General features: G+C 38.4%; 1 long non-coding RNA gene and 1 pseudogene across 1 annotated transcript; both read right to left on the reverse strand.

Moving 5' to 3' along the window:
- Nucleotides 1-7,723: 7,723 nt before the first annotated feature.
- Nucleotides 7,724-8,404, reverse strand: LOC130735395 (uncharacterized). The gene is made up of 3 exons (XR_009018433.1): nucleotides 8,234-8,404; nucleotides 8,053-8,144; nucleotides 7,724-7,950 (listed from the first exon to the last, which is right to left on the reverse strand). It is a non-coding gene; the product is annotated as an uncharacterized LOC130735395 (long non-coding RNA).
- A 171-nt stretch (nucleotides 8,405-8,575) lies between these two features.
- Nucleotides 8,576-12,584, reverse strand: LOC130736464 (rhomboid-like protein 15; annotated as a pseudogene).
- Between the last annotated feature and the right edge of the window lie 1,925 nt (nucleotides 12,585-14,509).

The following is a 14,509-nucleotide window of genomic DNA, read 5'->3' on the forward strand; positions in this document are numbered from 1 at the left end:
AAAAACAGCAAGGCACATGACAGTTCTCTCACAACCCAGAGGCCTGTCAGTTGCAGTTTGCAGCAGCAGACATGGAATTAAAATGGGTCCAAAGGTGATCTCAGGCGAGAACGCTCACACTCAAGCCGGCTGAAGTATTGCAGGAGGAGTTCAGTCAAATCGGTTTGTTCAATTTCAGACTAATCCCGCTTGGTGCGAATGAGGTGCTTCTGGAGTTCGAGAGTAAGGAGGAGATGGAGAGTACAATTACAGAGTGTGCTTTTTTCCTGGAACAGATGCTTACTGACATAAAACCATGTTATGAGTTCATGTTTGGCACAACACATTTTATCTGGATTCGCCTATAGCAAGTTCCGTAGGGATTGTGGAATGAAACTTTTTTTACTGCTATAGGAAACAAATTGGGGTCTTACGTTTTATCTGACACCACAACGGTTCAGCGACATCCGGCTGATTTCGCAAGAATATTAGTCTGTATGAGTCATCCTCTCTTACACTGCTTCACCATGTCGGTTGACGTTAATGGTACTTCCTGTATAATTTTGATTGAAAAGGATGGGGAAGCGCATGATTATGGTACTGTCAAGGATATTCCATCCACGCAAAAATTTATAAGTCTGAGGAGGAGGATGATGACGCAGAAGAAGAGGCACAAGAGGATGCTGCTAATGCTGATGATGCTGCGAAAAATCAAGAATTCCCACTTGACAAGGATTATGAATCGGCCATTGAAATTAATTCAGAGGAAGAAGATGAAGTCTTTACGGATGGGGTTTGGAAGGTTTGCAGTTTTGTGGAGAGGAGGCAAACCAACCAGCCTACAGCGAAAAACCGCCGGTGGCGGTGGCGGAATTGATAGTACCGCCGACAAAGGAGGCGCTCCATGGGGAAGTTTCAAATTTGAACGTGTTTATGGCAGAGTTCAATTCAGAGGAGAAACAGAAGGAGCATTTACAGAATATTATTGAATCAGGCTATTCATTGGAGGAAATTAAGCAATGGAGAAATAACTTAAAAGCTGAGAGATTGGTGATGATAGAAAATCAAATCTTTGATAAAAAAATTCAAAATCAAAGATATTCAGTTACAGGTTACTCTTTTAATGCCTTTGATTTATTTCAGAATAAAAATTATTTTTGGCCTTTTAGTTCCTTCTAGAGGGGCCCACGAAATTACAACAAAAAACAAGGGTTTGTTTGCCTCACCAGTTTAGCAACGAAAAGGAGTTTTTGGGTCATCATACAGCTTCTGAAACAAAAATCACGTTGCAGCAAGGAAAATACCAGGAAGTGTTTGTGCACACCACTCCAAACCAGATTATCAGACAACACGTTACAATCCCTTCCCCTGTGCGTGCTCAACCAACGCCTGCGACACCACCACAGATTCAACAAATCACGTGTTCTCCTAGCTGTGAACTTCCAACGATTTCTGTAACAACGGGTTTGGAGAAAACGCCAAATACAAATTCTTCACAAAAAAGTTCACAGCGTGGTCGACCAAAAGGAAGCAATAATAAGCCAAATCCATTGCAGTTGATTTTTTTAGAGCCTGTACAGGGAGAATATGGAGTGACGACAAGGGCTCAGAGAACTTGGTTACTTGGAAAGCAGTTGGGTTTGAGACCGAGAGGCTCGGAGGCGTTGATGCTCGTCTCTTAGAAGCTCAAATTCGCGAAAACCATCCTCATCTCAATTGACATGTCAGGCTCGTGGCTCTCTTGGAATGTCTACGGCTTATGCAGATCAACTAAGAGGGAAGTTGTGAAGAAACAAGTCTTACAATTGAAACTAGAAATTTTGTTGTTGCAGGAAACAAAACTGAATGAGCAACGGCAGTGTACAATGGATTCATGGACTGAGAGTCTGCAAATGAGGGATGTTCAGGTTCAATTTGTGGGTTTGTTTTTGGACAGAGAAGAAAATGATTTTATTGGACCAATTTTTGGGGGAAAAACAAACGCAACACAAGATAGTTAGGCGGAAAAAAGCACCAACTAAGGAATAGAGGAACCTTTTGGAGATGAAGATGTTGCACCAGCTCGGAGGGGAACAGAGGAATTATTCACCAACTAATTTTGTGTAGGTCTTGTCCTCTTTGTGAGTTGCCAGAGGATGATGAATTTTACGATAGATAAACACTCTTATGAACTAGATTCAGGGGCGGAGCCAGGAATTTTAGAGAGGGGTGACTAAGATCTAAAGAAATATAATTTGTAAGAAAATTTCAATTCTTATCAAATAATAAATGTGCCAAAAAAAACATAAGTATTTTGGTGAGAACAAAAAGTTAGTTTGAGTGCAAGAAATATTTTATATAAGCATAAAAAATATATAATTAGTTTGAATACAAGGTGGACAACAACCGAATAAATCTCACTTAAAAGTACACTGAACAAGCAATAAAGAAGACAAAACATTAGAAGAAAAATACGAATATTATCAATTCAGATACATGATCCAAACACCGTAATTTCACCTAAATCAAAATACTTTTGCTATATCACCCTTTTGCCAATCAGAATACTTTCGCTATATCAGTTTCCTCTTGTAAAAAAAAAGTGATTATTAGGAATTTGTTAATGTGCTAGAAAATAAAGGAAAAATGGTTATCTGAAATCAAATTCCTAATGGTGTAAGTAATCAGGGGAGGGGGGGACACGTTATGGTGGTGAGAGTGCCAGGTGGCTCAAGGACTAGTGATTCAATTTCAAAAGCTGAAAAATTGAAAAAGTTGAGAAAAACTGTCACATGATAAGTTATGTTTTGTTTGGATGGGTCACGCTTGTGTTAGAGTTTGAGGTTTTTTCATTCTCCTTCTATGCTCTTCTCTTTCTCTCCTCATTTCAATTTCAATTTCAATTTCAATCTCAAGTCAAGTAAGTGTTTGGGGGCATTGGAACTGAATCAGAAGATGATGATCACCATGCAATCAACGCCCGGAAGCTATGGGTATTTGGAGAAATCTCTAGTGATAGAGAATTGAGAGAGAGACTCTGCCTTCGCCAACATGCTCCCTCCAAGGATGGTGTCTCACAAAGCCACAGAAACTTCACACCAGCCCCAAACAAAAGTAGTCACTCTTCTCATCTCAAGGTGCAAGAGTTGTGCTCTCTGGCCTCTCACCTCTGCTACTACTACTGCTACTCTGCTCCAATAATTTTTTTTGTTGAGAAATTTCAAAAAGCCAGGGGTGACTAAGCAGGGGAAAGTCACCCCTGTGCCTCCACTGACTAGATTGAAGCTTCAGAGAGAAAATAGAGGAAATGATTTATCCTGGATTGAGCTGCGTGCGAGTATTTTGGAATGTAGTGTGGGTGGATTGTTGTTTCCATTGTTGTGTGGATTCCCAATTAACTTTAAAACTTCTCCACTTTGGCATATTTCCTTTGCCCTTATATTTACTTCCTCTGTACATTAATTTGAGCTAGCAGACCCGCTTTAGTATATCGTCGCACTGAGTTAGTTCACCCTGAGTTAGTTAACGCACTAACTCTGAATTACTCAATCCAATAGACTCTACTCATTTATGGTCAAACCCTGGACCAACATTTATATATTGATAAAGAAAATACTTTAAGATTGGCCAGGACAATGGGGAATATAGTTTAACTGGTATGAGTGATCGAATAGATAAACTCTACTACTCATATTAAACTTGTGTATGCTTTTGCAATACGGACAAATTAAACTTGTACAGTGTTTACTTATATACAGTGGTAGGAAAGAGTAAAGGTAAAGGCTTAAGTAACTAATCAGCTATATAACTAACTGTATACCTAACTAACTAAGTAACTATCTCAGTAACTAACACTACTAGAAAAATTACTTTTCACATCGGTTATCTTTGAGTTTTCACATCGGTTTTCATCCGATGTAAGCAAAGGTGATGTGGTATTTGAGACATTTTTCACATCGGTTTTGTAACAGATGTGAAAAGTATACATTTTACATCGGTTATTTTGTCAAAACCGATGTGAAATGTACATATTTCACCTCGGTTTGAATTATCATCTGATGTAAAATATATACTTTTTACATCAGTTAACTTTGCCACCGATGTGAAACGTATACATTTCACATCGGTTCACTTTTCCACCGATGTCAAAAGTATACATTTCAAATAATATGTGTTTTAGGCGCAGGGACTACTTTTTTGCGGATATTTTCGAAGATAAAGGTAAAAATTGATGATGGTTTGGTGATCTTTGTAGTAACATTTACTTTGTTTGTCTTCCCACGAGAAAGTTTTAAGAAAACATTCTCGCTCACCTGTTAGAGACTTGTACCAATTTTGATTGGGATTGCACTCTGCATGGTCATCTCTGTACTTTTTTGTCCAGTGTGGGCAAGTGAAGAGCTTAAAAAATTGATAGCTTCTAACATGATAGAACAACTAGCAGATTACCTAGAAGGTATATTTGATCTGGTCCTTAGTTCTCATGCTTATATTTGTGCTGTATATGTCAATAACTAAACATCTTTATTCTTTCTTAGGGTTTGAAGGCAAACATCTGCATGGCCAAGATGATAGAAAAAATACTTGAGATAAAGGGAGGATATGAAAATGCTTTTAATTCTGTAGGAGAAGAAGAGTCTTTGGTATGCACTTCCTTTCTTTTTCTTTTATTCTAAGATATTATTCAACATGTTCTTTTTTTGGATTGATTTTTAAGATTTGATCCTATGTATTCCTCATCATCCACAGAAAAATTTCACGAGGTGGGAACAAAGCTTTGTTTGTTTTAGGCGCTCTGATGCTTGCGAGCAGTACTTGAAAATTGAAGCACTTATTCGGGAATGTGCTTACAAGATTGGCACCCTCGACAACTACCTTAATTCTGAAATCAAGGTAATACATCATTAATTGTGATATTTACTTGAATGTCTATTGCAAAATACATTAGCACACTTGAGTTTTGCATTAAATACATTAGCAAAAATTCAAGTGTGCACTATTAATTATCAACTTTTAAGTTTCTTAAAAAATAATTACTTAAGTATTAATTAAAAATTGTTAGAATTTTAATTTTAATAATAAATTGAGACAAAAATTTAGAAATTTTAAAACAAAACAAAGAAGTATATTTAGATGTAAAAAATATTAAGAATTAAATTAATTTACCATAAAAAAAATATTTATTGATAAATAATAAAAAAATTGAAAATTAAAAAATTGTCTATATTTACTATAATATATATATATATATATATTTATATATATATATATATATATATATAAATATATATATGTGTGTGTGTGCGCGTCCACGCGCGTGCAGGTTCTAACCAAAGTTGTTAAAATCGCTTGAATGTACTATTAATCATTAATTATTAAATTTATATAATATCCTTTATGTTCATAAAGAGAACGCTCTAATACAAGGAACTTAATGCATAAAAACCTCTAATACTATTTATTTAGACGTCTCAACACAAATATTTTTTCAGTTATATTTATAATGAAAAATTATTTTAATATTATTATTTATATAATTACACTACAATAATTTTCCTATAATATTGATAAATATTGTAAATAAACCCGTGCAACACACAGGTATTATATCTAGTTTATAAGGTATTTTATAGACTCATTTATTTGGAAGAATTTCAATTTTTTTAATGACTCCTTGTACAAATTTAGAATGCTTCAAATATTTTATATATCCGCTAGGTGATGACGATTTGAAGGTCATGCGCCAAGAGTACTACATTAACCGGCAACTGATGTTGATTATGCTTTCCTTTCTTTGAAATAGATTCTAGAATCTTGGGTTGCTTTTTTGTGTGAATAGATTATGTTTGGGTTCTAAGAAAAAAAAGGCTTAATTGCACTTTTGGTCTCTCAACTATTGGCTTCTTGCGAAAATTGTCCCCAAACTTCAAAATTAGCAAAAAACGTCTTCCAATTATACATGTCGTTGCACTTTCGGTCTGCCGTTTGCCTTCCGTGAGAAAACTAACGTGAGAAGCTGATGTGGCTCCCTCATGTGTGTCTCACGTGACTTTCTTCAAAGAGGTTGATGACTGGATAAGTCACATGCTTCTCACGTGACTCTGAAAGGCTCCAACGATCATCTCTCTCCTTCATCGTCTTCTTCACCATGAACCATTTTAGAGTCACGTGAGAAGCATGTGACTTGTCCAGTCATCAAGCACTCTGAAGAAAGTCACGGGAGACACGAGTGAGTGAGTCACACCAGCTTCGCACGTTAGTTTTCTCACGGAAGGCAAACAGCAGACCAAAAGTGCAACGACATGTATAGATAGAGGATTTTTTTGCTAATTTTGAAGTTTGGGGACGATTTTCACTTGAAGGCAATAGTTGGAGGACCAAAAGTGCAATTAAGCCAAAAAAGAAGTATAGAAGAAACAGTCTCGCTACTTCTACGGTCACCATTAATCGAGACTACTTGCGTTCTTTGAAACCGTGACATAGCTTCACATTACACCTCAATTAGAAACATTTTATTTATTTAATTTCTACCTATTTTGCTAGGAGTAATTGACTCCTTCATAACTACCAACAACAACAACCCTTCTCAAATCTCCCTTCAAGACCTTCATCACCACCACAACACTGAAGGAGGTCTAACTCAACCTAAAAGCTTGCTCAAGAATTAAGGTTTGTACAACCATATATAAGCAATTGCTTGGCCACATCTCTAGCCAATGTGGGACTCTAACACACCCCCTCACGCCCGGTGTAGAACATCTGGAGGGTAGAATGAAACGGGTGGCCCAAAATATGGGAGGTCTCCACAACAAATATATCTAGGATAGGGGCCCAGGCCCATGGTCAAACAACCATTGGCTCTGATACCATGAAGGAGGCCAAACTCAACCCAAAAGCTAGCTCAAGAATTAAGGTTTGCGCAACCATATATAAGCAATTGCTTGGCCACATCTCTAGCCAATGTGGGACTCTAACAACCACCACAACACCTAGCTACGCCAAAAAAGGCCTTTTACAGCGGTTCAATTTGGCCTTTTACAGCGGTTTTGAACCGTTGTAGATCTCGCCGTTGTAAAAGACTATACAGCGGCTCAAACCGCTGTAAAAGATGTCTTATTTACAGCGGTTTTTAAGTTTAACCGCTGTAATTACTAGCCTACAACAGCGGTTCTTTTGCGTAATCGCTGTACATGGATATTCTTTTACAGCGGTTTCTGAACTTTAACCGCTGTAATTGAGTTTACTATTCACAGTTCTTTTTTCTGCCCCTGAATTAACCTACCTATTCAGCCATAAGATCAACATTTTCTCTACAGCGTATCAATACCAATAAATATTAATATATATAGAATATCAAAAGCATCATAAATCTAAAACAATTTCTAAAGTGCATAATATCAACATCTAATAGATTAACTACTAAAAAATTTTGTTAACTACATAAGCGGCCCACTCATCTTTAACTTATCGCAATTGCTCTTGATTATAGAAAACGAACTGATAATCTTCAAAATACTACAAAACAACATAAAAATAGAGTTAAGTTACAATTGGAGCTTTTAAAATCCAATGCAAACGCAGATTAAAGTTTCTTACCCTCATTGGGATCACAAGTTGATGGTGAGTGACTTCATCACATAATATCCGCAATCAACACTATTAGCCCTACAAAAGCAAAAGAATAAAGACGACTAAATGGATGTTGTGAACTCAGATATCTCTGTAGTCTGTTCTATAGAAAACTTCATGTAAATAAATAGACATGTTTATAAACAGATCAAAAGTACAATTTATAAATGTGATTTGATATGTATATGAATCAAGTCTAATGATAACAGCAAGAGGATATAGAAAGCAATCAAATGCAAGTTTTCTCATCTTTGTGCAGTACCAAAGCCAATTCCAGAAAGATACTTACAAGCAAGGAAGAGGCTTCAATGGAAGAATAAAAAGATGTCCTAGGTATGAGGAAATTAAACAAGCCATATGTATCTGGAACATTAAGCAACCCAATATAAAACTTGAGGTCAATTGCTCAAATATTGGCAAAGTTAGAAAATGAAAAGAAGGGAGGCAAAAAGAGTGAAATCTGACATGCAAACCCAGATAAAATGCCACAAAGGTGTCCAAGTAGTGAGACATTTTGAATGAGAAGCTGGAATACTACCAACAAAAAGAATGAATACCTACAACATAATATGTTCAATTAGCATTATCATAAAGGGAATGATCAAGATAAAATTAATAATGCAATATTATAAAAAACCAAACTCACCACTTGGGAGGCACATTAAACAACCCAAACACACTGCAGAATCAATAGAATACGTTAGTATATTAGCAAACCCTCAAAGATTCACATTGTGTAACATAGCACATATATCAAATGTATAGTGTGTTTTAAGTAGAACAAGCAAACAAAATCATTGCAAAGGGAACAGGTCACCGAAGGTGCATTATTAAAATAGAATTTCAAGTCTCCCATTTCAGAGATAATATCAGCAAAATAATTAGCATAATCTATGAAAACTCGTTAAAAATACTACTATTTCAACATCTTGAAGTGCTGCCAGAACATCGTTTCTACCAAATTATCTTAAAGGAATAAAAGGTGATTAATATGAACAAATTAAATTGCATTTTTCAAAAGTGGTGAATTCCCAACCTCCTGGATTGAACTCCACTCAGGCTAGTCTCTATAACAATCATGGAAAATACTCCTGAGAAACCAATCACACACTCATTCATGAGGTAATCAAATTTAACAAAAGGATTGTATGTCACCAGCAGTGCTATGAGAACATGGAATATGCAACTAAAACATGTCCAAATCTACGAATAATAACCCGAGGATCAGTCGATTAAAACAACTACAAGAGCCTACTGCTCCAAACAGGCAGCAATTAGTCCACTATAAGCCTACCCAAACAATTATCTACATTGACTGAACAATAGTAATGGAGCTGGAAAGAAAAAGGATATACCTTGAAATCGTGACACAATAGCAGAAGGCAAGAAGCATATCTCAGTGAAGGAATCATATCCAACCAGAAGACAGACCAAGTAAATTGATCCACACACAACAACCACTGCAGAAGTGGGGAATGGAATGCTTTCCCACCATTGATTTACCCTAGTAGACACCCCAAGCAAGGAAAATAAAACAAAAGCCAGTCCTAAAAGACAATCAGAAAAACCATCCCCAAAATAAATTTGACCAGTCAAGGGGAGAGGAATGCACCAAGAGGAATGCCTTTATCTCAACGTACCTTCAAAAATAAATTTTTACTCAAGCCACCCTCTAAATTTCCAACATATTTTGCCTGAAGGAAAATGGACAACGAATCATAAAAGTAAAATAATTAAAACAATGAACATGATATACAAGATACAAGATATATTATTACTCAAAGGCTTTTTATCTGGGCTTCAACAGTCAAAACAATTGGATGCTCATACTGGGAAAATTCAATTTGAAGCTTTTGGGGAAACAAGACAAGATATATTGAAGCAATTAGTCTCAAGCAGGAAGTAACATGCATAAATAAAATTGCTGCTGAATCTAGGGGTAACTCAAATTTCATAATCAAATCAACTCAAAGTGTAAGACCCGGATTTGCAGAACTGGAATAAATGTTTATTTTTCCAACTCACGCGTAGGATCGGTGTAAGCGTGACAGGAGTTTGCTGTTTGGGAAAGTTTAATGAAGAAGAAAGTTCAGTAATTGCTTGAGGATAGTACCATAGTCGTTTTAGAAGTTAGTGCGAGTCGTCTGCACACCCGCCTTATGGCGAGAGTGTCCAGAATGGGCTAATTCCGCTCTTAAAGCAACGTTTAAGCGAAATTTCAAATCCTTGGAAAAATAAGAAGTTCTCTTTATTTTTCCCTCGACCAGTGTTTCATTTCGGAACTCTGGACTGTACGCACGATAGGTTTCAATTCTCAGAAGTCTGACGACGCTAATTTCTTTTCTTTTAAAACCCTAAATTCAAACGCTCAATGAAGACTTTTTCTATTCGGAGCTTTTAACGAAGTTTCCATCCGCGTTGCCAGATTTCTTTCAACGTTTCCAATCTTTCTTCAGAACAAAGTTTTGTCATTCGACTTTTACAGCAAAAAGTAGTTTTTCGGGGCAAATTAACTTACACCGCTTTTGGATCGTTTTTCCCAAATTCAAGAGGTTTGTTTTGAGTTTTGGAATTCTGTCGTCAGAATCTCGCTTAGAATTCACCGTTGTACGTGCTGCAAAAATCGGAATCGCGAAATATTCATTTTCCCGCGATTTCACTCTCCTATAAATAGTGAAAAATCACAAATATCTCACCATTCCACCACCTTGAGGCCGCGAGATTGGGAAGGAAAGGAGAGGATAAGAACTTCTTCGTTTCTTGACCGATCTTCGAGCTGTTTGTCTCTATTTCACGGCACAGAGGTAACTTACTTGATTCTTACCTCTGATCATTCTTTTTATCGCGTTTCTTTATCTCTTTCTGAGCTCAAAGTTTCAAGCTTTTCGTAAAACTGTTCGACTTTCCCGATTTTTCTTTTGAACTACCTTCTATACTTGCCCAACAACCTAGAACACTCGCCGTTGTGTGCAGATTTCGATCGAGTTGTCAAAGATCTGAAAAGCTGTATAAAAACCCTTTTTCGCACATATTGAAACTTTAATGTCGAAAAGCCACAATCCGACTTAGTGCCTTTAGGATTAGTTGCTACAAATTCCGTTGTGGACATCCCCATCAAATTTGTTTTCCGAAGTTTTAACTTTGAGTTTTTGAGCATTAATTTTGGACCAAAATGCCCCTAACTAGTCGTAATTCGATCCGGACGTTCTAAAATTTTTCCGACAATTTCTTTACCCTAGTTTTACCCTAAAATTAGATCGAAGAAAAAGCGCCGGAACCCTTTTCTCCTAAGTGGCCGAGAGCATGTTTGAGGGGGGGGGGGGAGGATTTCGTTTTTTGTGATAACTCGTCCTCTCGTGCTCGATTGTTGTACTCTGAAGCTTCAAACGCTTTGTCTATCGTTAATTAGCTGTGTTGTGATCGAGCTAATCGATTTTGTTTGGATTTCTGCTTTGTTTTCTCCAAGGTTCAGTTAAAGGAACTTTGGGTACTACGGAGCAACTTTGTGAGGAGAACCTATACCTAGAGGCTGGAAAAACTCGAGGTTAGGGAAACTTACCAACTAGCTAAGATTGCATGATAGGCGTCGATAAATTCGATTTGTGTATTACTTTGATATTGGTTATGATGATGAATTATTGTTATGTTGTTTCCATGATTTATGATATTGATGTTTTATTAAATTGTGCGCCATGACGCGATTTCGGAGCGAAGAATCACTGAGCTGATTCCTTTTGATCTTTCGGGTTGGGTGAACAACCCTAGGCAAGTCCAAACACGAGGTTTGAGACTTAGCTATCATTTGTATACTTAGACTTTCCCCGGGGTTTACATTTGGCGGGATTTTTGGCAAACTTAGAATGAATAGAATTTTGGAAACTAGAGACCTTAGAGAACTTAGTCTTCAAGAACTAAACTCATAACCTGACTAATTCAATTCGAAACGTTTTCATTAACGAATAAACCATAGGGAATCTAAACGGGAAAATGATTGCGAAAGACGGGGAAAAGTCGACATTGACATGAGTTCTTGAGAATTGGTGGACACCACGGGGGTGAGCCACGGTGACGAGAGGAAGTCACCGAGTACTTTGGTACTCTTGTTGTTGAGGTTATGTCATAGGGTCGACATTAAACTCTTGAGTTTTGAATTTGAGAATTAAGCTAAACACTTGCGTTGTGAGGACAATTCGATGTTTGGCTAACCATATTGCATCATGCTTACATTCGAGGTTGGTACGATCGAAAGATTGGGCCTCGGTGAAGTTGGGACGGCTTCACGAAGGTTGGGACAGCCTTCATCGGAGAACACTTGGATGTATCTTCGGCATAGCGGGCAGAGTGGTACGACCTCGGGTGGTTGGGACTGATCTGACTATGCATGGGTTGTAAGCGACACGCGAGCAGAGTTGTCAACACTAGGCCGGTGTAGGGCAGACTCGTTGGGGCCCATCCCAAACAACTATCCGGATCATATTGAATTGCATTTCACGCATACATTCACCCTGACTGGAATTGTATGCTGTTTGAATCATCGAAGTATTGTTAGAGCCGATAACATGCTAGGATTATATTTATGTATATACATAAACATATATATCTATACCCCGATCACATGTTGTATGTATAATTACTCTATTCCGTGAGTTGACCCTAGTGCCTTGGCTTTGGTTTCATGTTTGTGTTTGGGCGGTCGGCCTGCCGCCAGATGTCGATGGCGGATTGGTTTTCGATGGTCTCTCCCTCGGGGGGGATCAGGTTTGAGCTGGTTGACCGACATGCCCCCACCGCTTGGGTGATCGATACCGTGGATCATCGGGCGACGTACCGGGGAAGGGTCATGGAGGACCGTACTGACGAGCGTGGACGTCTGACGAAGGGAGTTCTACGACGCATGGAGCTGAGCTTCAACTTGCCGCCTTCAGTTCGTTGTGGACCGGGAACTAACCAAGGACCACCTGCACCACCTTCATCTTCATCCGATGACGAGGATCCATCTGAGATCGAGGCTGATAGAGATGCACCTGTCGCGCCACTTCCTGCTACTGCGGTCGATCCTACCGACGTTACGTCGTCCTCGAGGCTCGTGGAGCCGAAGAGGGAGCCTGTTGTTCCATCTGCCTCTCGCCGTTTTCCGTTTACTCCACCGCGCGGCTACCGCGTGGAACCCCTGGTTCGTGTGGTGGAGGAGGATGTCCTTACTGAGGAGGTAGATGTTGAGATGGGCTCGACTAGGGTTGTTCGCAGGACAGCTAGGAGGGAGGTCGTGGACTTGGATACTGAGATGATCACGGTGGACTCTAACTCTGACACTGATGACGACTACTACGTTGGGAGCGACGAGGAGGAGGAGGAGGAGGAGGAGCTTTGAGCAGTACTAGGAGGGTAGATTTAGGCAAGCGTCATATTTTGTGTAGAGCTCTGATTCGTTTTGCTTTTGGGACATGGTAGGTTCCCGACGCATGGCTTTTTGTGTGGTTCTCTTCCTGAAGGATCACAGAGAGTCAGTCGGACTGTAGGGGTCCTTGTTTAGGCCATTTTGAGGCCGACTTTCTCTTGGAGGATTGTAATTATAACTTTCTCACTCACACTTCTGGATCTGTATATATTTGCCTACGGGCACACTACTTTGGAGTCACTGCGAGTGCGCGTGACGTTGGTGTGCAGCTGAGGCTGTACATGTTTATATGATGTACATCGGTTAGTTTAGTTGCTGGGTTATGTCTTTATCTTCTATCACTATAATTAAAAGAATCAAACGAAAAAAAAATACCTGTTTTCCGCTTAGAGTTTATTTTTGAGTTACTAAAGTGACACATGGGAATTGGGGTGTTACACAAAGAAAGATGAATTGAGAGAAAACTATTGTCTTCGATTGAGAACAAACCTGTAACCGCGTTAGAAGTTGTTCCTTTGAGAGACCCATGAGCGGCGAAATGGTGCTGGTGGCTAAATCAGAAAGGCGATGAGAGCATGAGAATAAGGATAGGAGAAGAATAAGGAATGCACGAGAAAAATTACCTTATGAGGACAGGGCGACGAACTACATGGAGGTACGAGCAAGCTTTGAGAGAGGAACTAAACTGATAAAATTAAGGGCTTGCAGTTACGGGATTGGTAAAGTTAGTGGGGTTGTAAATTTACGAAATCAATAAGGAATAATATACTTATACATATAAATTGCTATTAATTATCAATATATCACTCCAGTCCTGTGGAAAAAGAGTCATAAAATTTTTAAAGGTATTGGGTTCGAATCCCGTATGGAACATTTCTTCCAGGATTTACTGTTAATTACTTAATCTTTTAACAGTGAATATTTACAGCGGTTTGCTAGTAAACGCTGTAAAAAGTGGAACTTTGTTATTTAAAGCGGTTTCTATACATAACCGCTGTTAAATATTGGGATTTTTACAGCGGTTCACAAAACAACCGCTATAAAAGGCTATATTCCGCTTCGTTTTTACAGCGGCTGCAACCTTAACCGCTGTAATAGGGGCGTTGTAAAAGCCCTTTTCTGGTGTAGTAGCTAGAAGTTCAAGCCAACAAACCACCACCCTTACTCACTTGTTCTTCACCTAAAACATGATCAATTTCCTTCAAAACCCCCTGGATCATGTTTCTTAGTGCCTACTTAGTAATTTTGGAAAGTTTGGTGAAGTTCTGGACGTGATTCGAAGGTTTATGGGTTGATGTTCCTCATCATCGTCGTGCCTATGAGTTTTCCGGTGACTTTAGCAACATTCCACCTAATATGATACCTTTTCGTAATTAAACCTTAGAAAACGTGATGATTCATACTACCAACAAACAATTATGCCAAGTTATCGAATTTAGAAACCAAAGTACCAGAACCAAAAAACAGAATTCATGAACTTAAGAAGAATGTATCTTAATCCAGCAACATTTCACCAAAACAACG

Source organism: Lotus japonicus, chromosome 2 (assembly GCF_012489685.1).
Source record: "Lotus japonicus ecotype B-129 chromosome 2, LjGifu_v1.2".
In the NCBI taxonomy this organism is placed as follows: Eukaryota; Viridiplantae; Streptophyta; class Magnoliopsida; order Fabales; family Fabaceae; genus Lotus; species Lotus japonicus.